Below are 10,365 nucleotides of genomic sequence, written 5' to 3'. Positions count from 1 at the left end.
GACAGATTCCATGTGTGGCCAGCCTATAGTGTCAATTAATGAGCAAGTGCAGCTTCAATATGGCAATCAATTAACTTTTTTGTTTTGTTTTGTTTTGAGTAATAGTAGGGAAGGAATCCAGGGACCCACACTTGATAAGCAAGTGCTCTACCATTGAACTACACCCCAGCCCTGACAGTTACATTTCAGTAAGCTGGAAGAAAACAAAACAAAAATCCATGCCAGAGCCTCATTCATGTTAGTGACAAGCCCAACTTACTTGCTGAATTAGAGACCAGTTTTCAAATACTAGAAGATTGCTTCCTACCCCTGCTCCCTTCTCCCGCGCGCATGAGTGTGTGTGTGTGTGTGTGTGTGTGTGTGTGTGTGTGTGTGCGCGCGCTAGTCACAAAACAATGGCTATAGCCATGCTCATTTCAACACGTTATGTGTACTTTTAATATTATCTCCATTCCTTTCTTTTTAAAACATTTATTATCTCTTTATTCATTTTTAACTTTTGAAATCTTATTTTATGTCTATGAGTGTTTTACCTGAATGGATGTCTGTGTGTCACTTGCATGCCTGGTACCCTTGCAGGACAGAAGAAAGTGTCAGACCCCCTAGAACTGGGGTTACAGACAGTTGTGCTGGAAATTGAATCTGTGTCCTCTTGAAAAACAGCCACTGCTCTTGACCACCGAGCCATCTCTCCAGCCCTTCTTTATTATAATTTTTTTATTTATTTAGTGTGAAAAATGATAGGTTTCATTATCACATTTTTTAAATCTTTGTATGTGTGTGATACATAGTTGAATTTAGATTCATATGATAGAAAACAATTTTTAAATTTCTTCCCTCAAATAGCTTCTATTATTCCCCTTCCTCTTTCCTTCAGTTCTCTTCCTCCTCCTCCTTTGAGAGAAAGATAAAGAGAGAGAGAGGGGGAGGGAGAGAGAGAGATAGAGAGACACGCATACATACATACACAGAGAGAGAGAGAGAGATCACATTAGATATTTGTCTGTCTATATTTGGTTTATTTTGCTTAACATAGTGAATCCAGATCCATCCGTTTTCCAGTAAATGACATTCTTCTCTCTGCTGTTTCCAATAAATTTCTTGCTTCTCTGTGGCTGAATAAAATTCTCTTGTACCACATTTTCTTTATTCACTCATCTATTGATGGACATCTAGTTCAGGTTTCATTTCCTGGCTATTGTGAGGAGAGCAGCAACCAGCACAGATGTGCAAGGGTCTGTCTCTGTGACTTAGAGTCTTTCAGATATAAACCCAGGAGTGTTCTCCTAGAAGATACAGTAGTTGTACGTTTGGGTTTTGTGGAACTTCTGCTCTGATTTCCATAGTAGTTACACTAGTTCGCATTCCCACAAGCACTGTATAAATGTTCATACACACACACACACACACACACTCCCATCTATTCCCTCAATAAGAGTGAGGCTGTTCTCTCTGACTGGGTGAGATCAAATTTCAATGTAGTTTTAATTTGTATGTCCTGATGGCTGAGACTGTTGAATTGGTTTTCAAGTAGTCATTGACTGGGTATTTTACTCCTAAGGAGAATTGCCCATCAAATTTGTTTGCCCATTTGTGGATTTGATGACTTGAACGTTTGATTTTTAGAGTTGTTTACAGACCTAGCTATTAGTCTGGAGGCCAAAGGTTTTCTCACAGTTTGTAGGCTCTGCTGAGTGTCCCATGCTCTATCTAGATTAAGGATTCAGCAGGCTTTGACTCTAAAGGAGCAGACGGGAGCCCAGTGTTGGCCCCCGGAAGCTTGTCAATCCCTTGTCTGAACACTCAACAGAGCAATGACTCAAGCCCTGATACATAGTGCTTCTTTACAAATCAGCCGCTGTGCCCATTTGAAACCATCAACAATGGGAAGCTAGGATATTGGGGGATGGCCACAGGATGGCGATGGACAGCTTGGCATTTCCTGGGAATGTCAAATACCACAGTGCATTGTGCTCTGTGATCTCTCCTAGCTCCTGGTGGTTGGTTAATAATATTCAGGGACTAAAGGCTCCTAGTAAATTCCCCCATCTCTTGCTTCTTGGCATTCTGGCCATATGTCTTTCTCATGTCTAGACTCTTAATATTTATTGTTTGCTTGCATGTGCATGTTGTATGGTGTGTGTGTGTTTGTGTCTCTGTGTGTGTGTGTGTGTATCCGTGTCTCTGTGTGTGTGTGTGTGTGTGTATTTGTGTATTTGGGAGGTTGTATATCAGGCTCAAGGTCAACACTTCTTCCTTGCCCAGTCTACTTTGCATATTGAGTCAGAGTCTCTTGCTGAATCCAGGGCCTTTCCATTTCAGCTAGTTTGGCTAGTCAGCTTGCTCCAGGAATTCATCACTTTCTGCCTCAACCTTGAGGACCAAGCCTTTAGCATACAAGCCTTTGGGGGCCATTTATCCCAATGATAAGACCACGCAGTAAGGCTTTTAGAATTTGATCTATAATGATAGGCATATTTAATAGCCAGATCACAAATTCCGAAAAATGTACCAGTTGACTCTCCTAGCTCCAGCATTCCATGGATTGATAAATAGTCTGCTGGCAAGGCTTTCCAGAAAAGTAACACTCCTTCCAGTAGCTAGAAGAAGGGGAGCCTTCTCACAGCCCAAATGCTCCCTACACCCACCCCCACCCACCCCCGCCATGTATCGCTCTTTCTTATTGACTTTGACACTGATTCTTTCTGGTCCCCTGGGAACCTCAGCCTCACTAGACCAAAGCTAACTCCCCTGGATGGGACAAGTTCCTGCGGACTGAAGTGGCTGTGCACTGGGCCTTGTCTTATCCTGGAGCTCATGCTCCCTCCAGGGCTTGGCAGGAGGCTCGGCCTCAAAGTAGCTTCTCTGTCCCATCAAAGACACGCAAACCTCCCCTCTGCTGAATCCCATAGAGTCTGCTTAAGGGAGGCATTGGATCCTCTATTTGCTCTTCTCTAGAATCTCTTGTTCCTCAATTTACAAAGCCTAAGGGAAGAGAAACCATGTTGGTCTCAGGTCAGAGCTAGACAGACACCAGGGACTTCCTAAGTGCCTGTCACTTACACACAGAGAGCAGCAGGTAGTCATAAGGTAGGGATTTTGTTTTAGGCCCAGGTTGCCAAGAATCTGGCATCAGCTCGGCAAATGCAGAAACGAAACTGAAGGGGAGTCATCGTTTGTATTCCTGAGTTTCAAGACCAGCCTAGACCAAAGAGAGGGCTCAGTGGATGTGATTCCTCTATGTACCCTGACAGCTCTCAGTGGGACTCCTCCCAAGATGGCAGCATGGCCAGCAACTGTAACCTCAGCCAATGTCCCCCAAAGAGAGAAAACATATACAGGATCAGGTAGGAAGAGCCAGGGCCAGACCTGGCCAGTAGTCTCATCACTGCTATCTTCCATTGGCCAGACCTCAGTCTCATGGCTTTCCACGCCCCCATGTAGATGGTTGACACAAACAACTGCCATCCTCAGAGAGGAACACAGGTGACCCAAAGGCAACTGTCCTAGGCTCAAGAATAATGGAGTAATAAGAACAGCTCAATATGGCTCTCCAGTGAACCCTGCTGTGTAGGATGAGACATGGACATTCAGAATGGGTGGTTAAGCACCAACAAAATTGGACACTGCGTATGGAAACAGTTTTAGAGCATGAGAGAATCATAGTTCACTGAGAAGGACCAGTCAATGGACTTGAACTCTCAAATTCCTTCCGGTCCTAAGGTAGCCTATATGCCGTGAGTTTGGAACACTCATCCAGTACTAAGAGCCTTAAATCATCTCCACTGTCTCTGACTTCTGTCAAGTGCTTCTCAACCTCTCAGAAGCCAAAGCAAACAACCTAAGTGAGACTGATAAGAGTGTAGAGTTATGGCACTCCAAAAGTCTTTGGGAGTCTTTAGGAAATCCATTCTGCAGACCTACAGATGCCAAATCTACCAGAAACATCCTGGCATCTTCCCAGCTCCCATACTCCAAAAGGAAGTGATACCCAACTTGTAGTTCATAGATGAAGATGGGAATTTGATGTAATGATTGTATCATTTCCAAGTGGCAAGTTCTAGGCCAGTCTAAAAACAAACAAACAAACAAACAAAAGGCACCTGAGGAATGACACCTAAGTTATCCTCTAGACACCAAGTACATTTGCACACACACATTACCACAAAGACTTCCCAGGCATGCCTTGCTCTGAATTTTCTTCTTGTTTGTGAACCATGAAATAAGAATCAGAAAAATAGCTAAGCAGCAACAGGACAAACTGCCCCCAAAATGCAAATCTGGAAGATAAAAGAATCAGAGCATGGCCCAGGCTGGTAGCTGAAGTACAAGGTAAGAGAATGTGGGAAAAAAAATAAAAATAAAAATACTGCTCTTAAAACAGCATTCATGTTGGAGCTGAATGGAGCCAATTGTTGGGCTAAAGGAAACAGAAAATAAAAAACAAAAGCTCTTACATCCCTCAAACAAAATTTAGATGACTGCTAAGGTTGCATTTGACAATTCTTAACCTTGGGGCTTAGAATCCTGAATATGTTTAAACTCCTTTCACAGAAGGGGAGGAGGAGAGAAATAGAACAAAGGCGATACATTTTATAAGGAAACGATGCTAATTTAAAAGCAGCTAAATTTACCAACAGAATAGAAAAGAATACCCAAACCAGCTAAAGAGAACAGATCACTTAGGTCCTTTGGAAAGCAAAAAATTAGACATTTACCAGTTGACAGCACAAATAGCCTTTGATGAAAAAACAGGAGTCGGTTGGGTAGTATTCTCCACTCCCCCAATCTCCAGCAAAATGCCCAAAAGTAAGCATAGACTTTGAGTGTCTAGAAAAATGATAAAATATATGGCATCGTACCATGACTTCAAACAGATGAAGTTCTCAAAGTAAATCCCCAGAGGGAAGCCAAGTCAAGCTGTCTCCCATTTGGCCTAGGCTTAAAAAATAAAATCCTGTAATACAAAGTGTGCATCTGGGAGGCTTTGTGAGAACCAATTAGTAGTAAAAATTGCAATTGCCTTTATCCAACACACCCTACTGTAACAACAACCATGTAGCTGTGCAGCTCAGAGCTCCCTAGATCCTTCATGGATGAGACCTCCCTAGAGACACTGTATCCAGGGGCGGACTAATTGTAAATGGTGATTTCTTTCAAAGGAGAGAAAATATAGGGTTTGGGGAGATAGCTAAGTTGGGAGAGTGCTTACCTGAGTCCAAGGTCCATATTAAAATATAACAAAATGGCTAAACTTGATGGCACATGCCTTTAATCCAGCATTCAGGAGGCAGAGACAGGTACAATCTCTGTGAGTTCAAGGCCAGCACAGTCTAAGAAAGGAGTTTCACAACAGCCAGATACATAATGAGACCTTGTATCAAAACAAAATAACTCAAAAAAACAGGCACAGTGGTGCATGCCTGTAATCCCAGAGCAAGCAGGCAAAAAAAAAAAAAGATCTGGCTTGGGCCACTTGGCAAGTTCCAGGCTAGTCTCAAGGAACACGTGGATGGCATCTAGGAATAACACCCAAGGTTTTCCCAGGCCTCCAAGTACACCTTCACACACACAGACATACATGGGGGGGGGGGGGGGGGCAGGGATAACGACAAGGAACAAGGAGGAGGAAACAGTTTAAACAGAGACTTCTGGGCCAGGAGGCTGAGGCAGGAGGATCAAGAATTTAAAGCCAGCTTTAACTACATAGGAAGTTACAGGTCCACCTGAGCTATGTAGCAAGACCCTATATAAAATAACCGACCCCATGAAGAGAAGAAAAGCCTGTCACCATGGGGGCGGGATGGGGCGGTGCCCTGAGTAGCCTCTTGACCTGTTCCCTCCCATTCTGACAATCTTGCTAGATCCCTGTGACACTGACTTTGGAGTTGGTTCTGTGTCCTGTCATGTCTAATGAAAACCTTGTCAAGTCAAGAATGAGGCTCCCAGTGGCTTCTCCTTTTACAATGCTTGTTCCTGGAGGCCTGGGCCACAAGGAAAGAGGAACGTCATGCAGTTCGGCTTGTACCTAAGCCAGTCCAATCAGTCAAAATGAATCTCAGAATAGCCGCTGAAGACATAAATGCTACTTCCTGTTCTGGAAGCTGGCTTGCAAATGAAAACAACCTAACCAACAGGAAATACCCAGCAGAAGCGAGTCACAGAGGAAAGGAACTTGAACCCAGACCAAATGCTCCTGAAACCAGAATGTGCCTTGAACTTTCTCAGCGCTATTACCAGCAACTTGCCTTTAGTGTTTATATCGGTTTAAGGCTAGAGGTGCCACTTACAACCCAGAGCATTACTCAACAGTGGGTACCTAGTCATTTCTTCTGCAGCTTCTCCCTCCCTCTCTCTCTCTCTCTCTCTCTCTCTCCCCTCCCTCCCTCTCCCGCCCCCATTCACCTCATCTAAGTTAAGAGGATGTATAGAGCAACCAGTGAGCAGCAGCAGCACCTGGGCTTTGGGGACTGGAGGATAAGACACTGTCCCTCTCTTGCAGTCAACCCAGATGCCAGGGTCACATGCAGCTCTACTCTCAACTTGGTGAACAAATTGGTCTATGAAGGGAACCCACTTTGAGAGACGGGAAGTCCTTTTCCGTGCTGCCCAGGGACAGGTCCATACGGCGGTGTTGTTCTTGATTCCCAGCAAACGGAAGCTTACATAGTGCCCAGAGCCCTTGCTGTCCTGCAGATGAAGGAGGATGTCCTCACATTCCTTGCCACAGGAACCCACTTAGGTGGCACCAACCTTGACTTTCAGATGGAGTAGTAATTCTACAAAAGGCCGAGTGATGGTTTCTACGTCATAAATCTGAAGAGGGCCTGGGAGAAGCTGTTGCTTGCAGCTCGGGCTATTGTCGCTATCGAGTACCCTGCTGACGTCAGCGTCATCTCCTCCATGAACACTGGCCAGCGAGGTGTGCTGAAGTTTGCTGCTGCCACTGGAGCCACTCCCATTGCTGGCTGCTTCACACTTGGGACTTTGACCAACCAGATCCAAGCAGCCTTCAGGGAGCCATGGCTTCTAGTGGTGACTGACCCAGGGCTGACCACCAGCCCCTCACAGAGGCCTCTTATGTCAACCAGCCCATCATCACTCTGTGCAACACGGATTCTCCTCTGCGCTATGTGGACATTACCATCCCAAGAAACAATAAGAGAGTTCACTCAGTGGGTCTGATGTGGTGGATGCTGGCCCGGGAAGTACTCCGCATGCGTGGTACTATCTCCCGTGAGCACCCATGGGAGGTTATGCCTGATCTTTACTTCCGCAGAGACCCAGAGGAGATTGAGAAGGAGGAGCAGGCTGCTGCTGAGAAGACCGTGACCAAGGAGGAATTCCACGGCGAATGGACTGCGCCCGCTCCTGAGTTCACTGCTGCGCAGCCAGAGGCGGCAGACCGGTCTGAGGATATATGGGTGCCCTCCGTACCCATCCAGCAGATCCCTACTGAGGACTGGAGCGCCCAGCCAGCCAGTGAGGACTGGTCAACAGCTCCCACAGCGCAGGCCACTGAGTGGGTTGGAACCACCACTGAATGGTCCTGAGCTGATCTGCAGACACCTGGGCAAAGGGGGAAATGGAAGAAAAATTAGAAAAATGGAAGGAAAAAAGTTCCTAAAAGTTATCTCAGAGAGAGAGAGAGAGAGAGAGAGAGAGAGAGAGAGAGAAAGAGAGATGGAAGATGGAAGCCCTGGAATATTCCTCACCCCGGTCCCTGTACAACCCTTTTAATTGGCATGTATGCCCTCAGATGTCCCCGCGTTCACCGGTGTCCCTGCATGAGGCATATCATTTTCTCTTCTCTGACTGGGAGTCCTGGTCCTCCGTTTCTAACCTAAAGCTTCCATGTGAACATCTTGACAGCAAAGGAAGTGGATAGGACTTTCTCCAGGGTTTCCCTTGGCTCTCTTCTGTGCTTCAAGGTCTCCGATCTGCTGTGGGCCTGCTATGGTCTGAGTATTTGAACCCAATATTCATATGCTGAATTCCTACCCTTTCCCCCAAGTGATAATATCAGGAATTAGGGACTTTTGAAGGTGATGAGAATGAGGTACAATTAGTGCTGTAAGGAAAAAAAAAAAAGAGGCCCAAGGGATCTCTCTCACCCCTTCCCCCATGTGAGGGCAGCATGAGAAACGCCACATATAGACTGTGAACTAAGTTCTTACTAGACACTAAATATGTTAGCATTTTGGTCTTGGTGTTCTAGCTTCCAGACCTGTGAGAAATTAATTTCTGTTCTCTGTAAGCCACCCAGCCTGTGGTATTTTGTTACAGGAGCCAAATGGACTCCTCAGTTTCGCCCTGGTAGTATCCAGCTGTGCTCTGGATAGCTTTTCCTACATTTTCCACTTCCTCATAATTATGTTCCATTTTTGTCAAATGTAAAGACTGAGTCATAAAGCTAATAATGGGCCAGCAAGGTGGTTCATTAAGTAAAGGAGATTGCTGCCCAAGCCTGATGGCCTAAGTTCAATCCCCAGAACCCACATAAAAATAGAAGAGAATAGTCCTCTGACCTGCAGACACACAGCATATGTTCCCTTCCCCACCCCCACAATAATAACATATAAAATAAAATAAATTTAAAGTTAACAGCTACTCGGTATGTGGCTGGCTTTCCACTGACTGAATGCCAGTGTGCTGCCAGGCTAGGTGTTTCATATATTGCTCCCAAACCTCTTAACCTACAGCTCCCAGAGCTCTCCAGGCAGTGAGTGAAAATAAAAGCAGATTTACAACCAGCCCCTCACATGTTGGTCAGAGTTTTGTTCACACTTTACAGTGGTCTTCCCAAAGAGTTCTCAAAATCTGTAGCTGTGAATCCTAAGGACAGACTGGAAACATTTGTCCCCAGTCCCGCCAAAAATGAGACTCTCAATTCTCCTTACCCTGTGTCCTTCTGAGAGTCCTTGAAAGGAGAAAGACCCTGGAAAATACTTCAGTGCTTATTGGTGAGAAAACCATGTTGTTTCCTTGAGAACATTAGATGCCACAATGAGTGAAGGAATGTCACCTCCCCACAAGGTGAGGAATAGGAGCCTCGAGCTTGAAACTGTGAAAGATGCAAGATGTAAGAGAAAGTATGGAATCCGGGAATGGTGGGCTCGCACTCGTAATCTCGTCCTACAGAAAGCTGAGGCAAGAGGATCATGCGTTCAAGACCGTAGGTAGTGAGATGTGATCACCAAGCAAAACAAGAGGTCCTGAGAGTGAAAAGAGAAAAGAGAAAGTGAGAGGGAGTTCACATTTAATCACCAAGCTTGGTAGCAGGGACCTTTACCCACTGAGCCATCATCTCACCGGCCTGACGCTTTGATTGTCAAGCCTACTCATGGGTCAGGTACAGTGTTGACTGAGTTATGCATTTATGGCGTATGTATTTTCATCTCCCTCCTTAGGTCCCACCAATATAGAAGACTTAAAAGGAGGAGCGAAGTCATGCTTTCTTGCAGCCCAGGCCTCGGTTCCTTCTAAGGCCACAGAAGTGCTGTACTTAGAGGGCTTTACCACAGGACCAAGACAAAGTACCTATACTGCCCCTCCTCCTGGACTTCCTCTTCCAAGCCTGCTGCTCCTGCTGCCTCCTGGAAGCCTCCTTCTCTCTGCCTATGGACCTTCTGCATTTTCTCAGCATCCAGTACAGAGAAGCCCCTTGTGCCCCAGAGGTCCGGCTCTTTTGATGGAAAGAGATGGGGGCCTCAAAAGCTACAGGAACTTCAGTCTTACTGCCAAGTCTCTGAGAAAGCTTTCCCTGGGGAGTTTATTATGCTTCCAGTAATAAAGCACTCTATTTTCACGCTCATTTCTCCTGCCCAGGGTGTGTTAGCGCTCTGGCAGGGAGCTGGCTCAATTAGAGACATATGTTAGCATGGTTAAGAGCCTGGCTCCAGATCCATCACTTTTGAACCTGACTCTGCCACATACCATGTAGGCAGCCTTTACCAACTTAGTTAAATTTGCTGTGCCTTAGTTTCTCCATTTCATCACGGGGACCATAAGCAAGATTAGAAGGGTTTACACTCGTTATTCACGAGTGGCCTATGGTAAGAACTACTTGAAAACCTACAGTCACATTGGACGGAGGGTATTTAACTCATAGGGTTAACAATGGCAGCAAGGAGGTAGCAGAAAGCTGGCCATGGCAGTGTGTGCCTGGACTTCCAGCACTCAGGAGGCATAGGCAACTGGGCTGGAAGCCGCAAGCCAGTGTGGGATACAGAACAGAAGTAAACTGTAGGGTCAAAGTCGCTCATGAACAAAACCAGCATGGTTATCTGGGAACTGAAGATGAAATAAGCAAGACACACAATTTCAGAAAGTTTTTAAAAACTAGCATTTGACAGGGCAAAGAAA

The 10,365-nt window shown here is 45.6% G+C and overlaps 1 pseudogene across 1 annotated transcript; it reads left to right on the top strand.

The window, feature by feature from the left end:
• Nucleotides 1–4,799: 4,799 nt before the first annotated feature.
• LOC311605015 (small ribosomal subunit protein uS2-like) lies at nt 4,800–7,564 on the top strand (annotated as a pseudogene). Its single transcript has 2 exons — nt 4,800–4,809; nt 6,584–7,564. The product of its transcript is annotated as a small ribosomal subunit protein uS2-like (transcript).
• The last annotated feature ends 2,801 nt before the right edge of the window (nt 7,565–10,365 follow it).

The sequence above is a fragment of the Acomys minous genome, assembly GCF_964271855.1.
Source record: "Acomys minous genome assembly, chromosome: 9".
Taxonomy (NCBI): Eukaryota; Metazoa; Chordata; class Mammalia; order Rodentia; family Muridae; genus Acomys; species Acomys minous.
The sequence above is the reverse complement of the archived record's forward strand: the minus strand, read 5'-3'. Positions and strand labels throughout refer to the sequence as shown.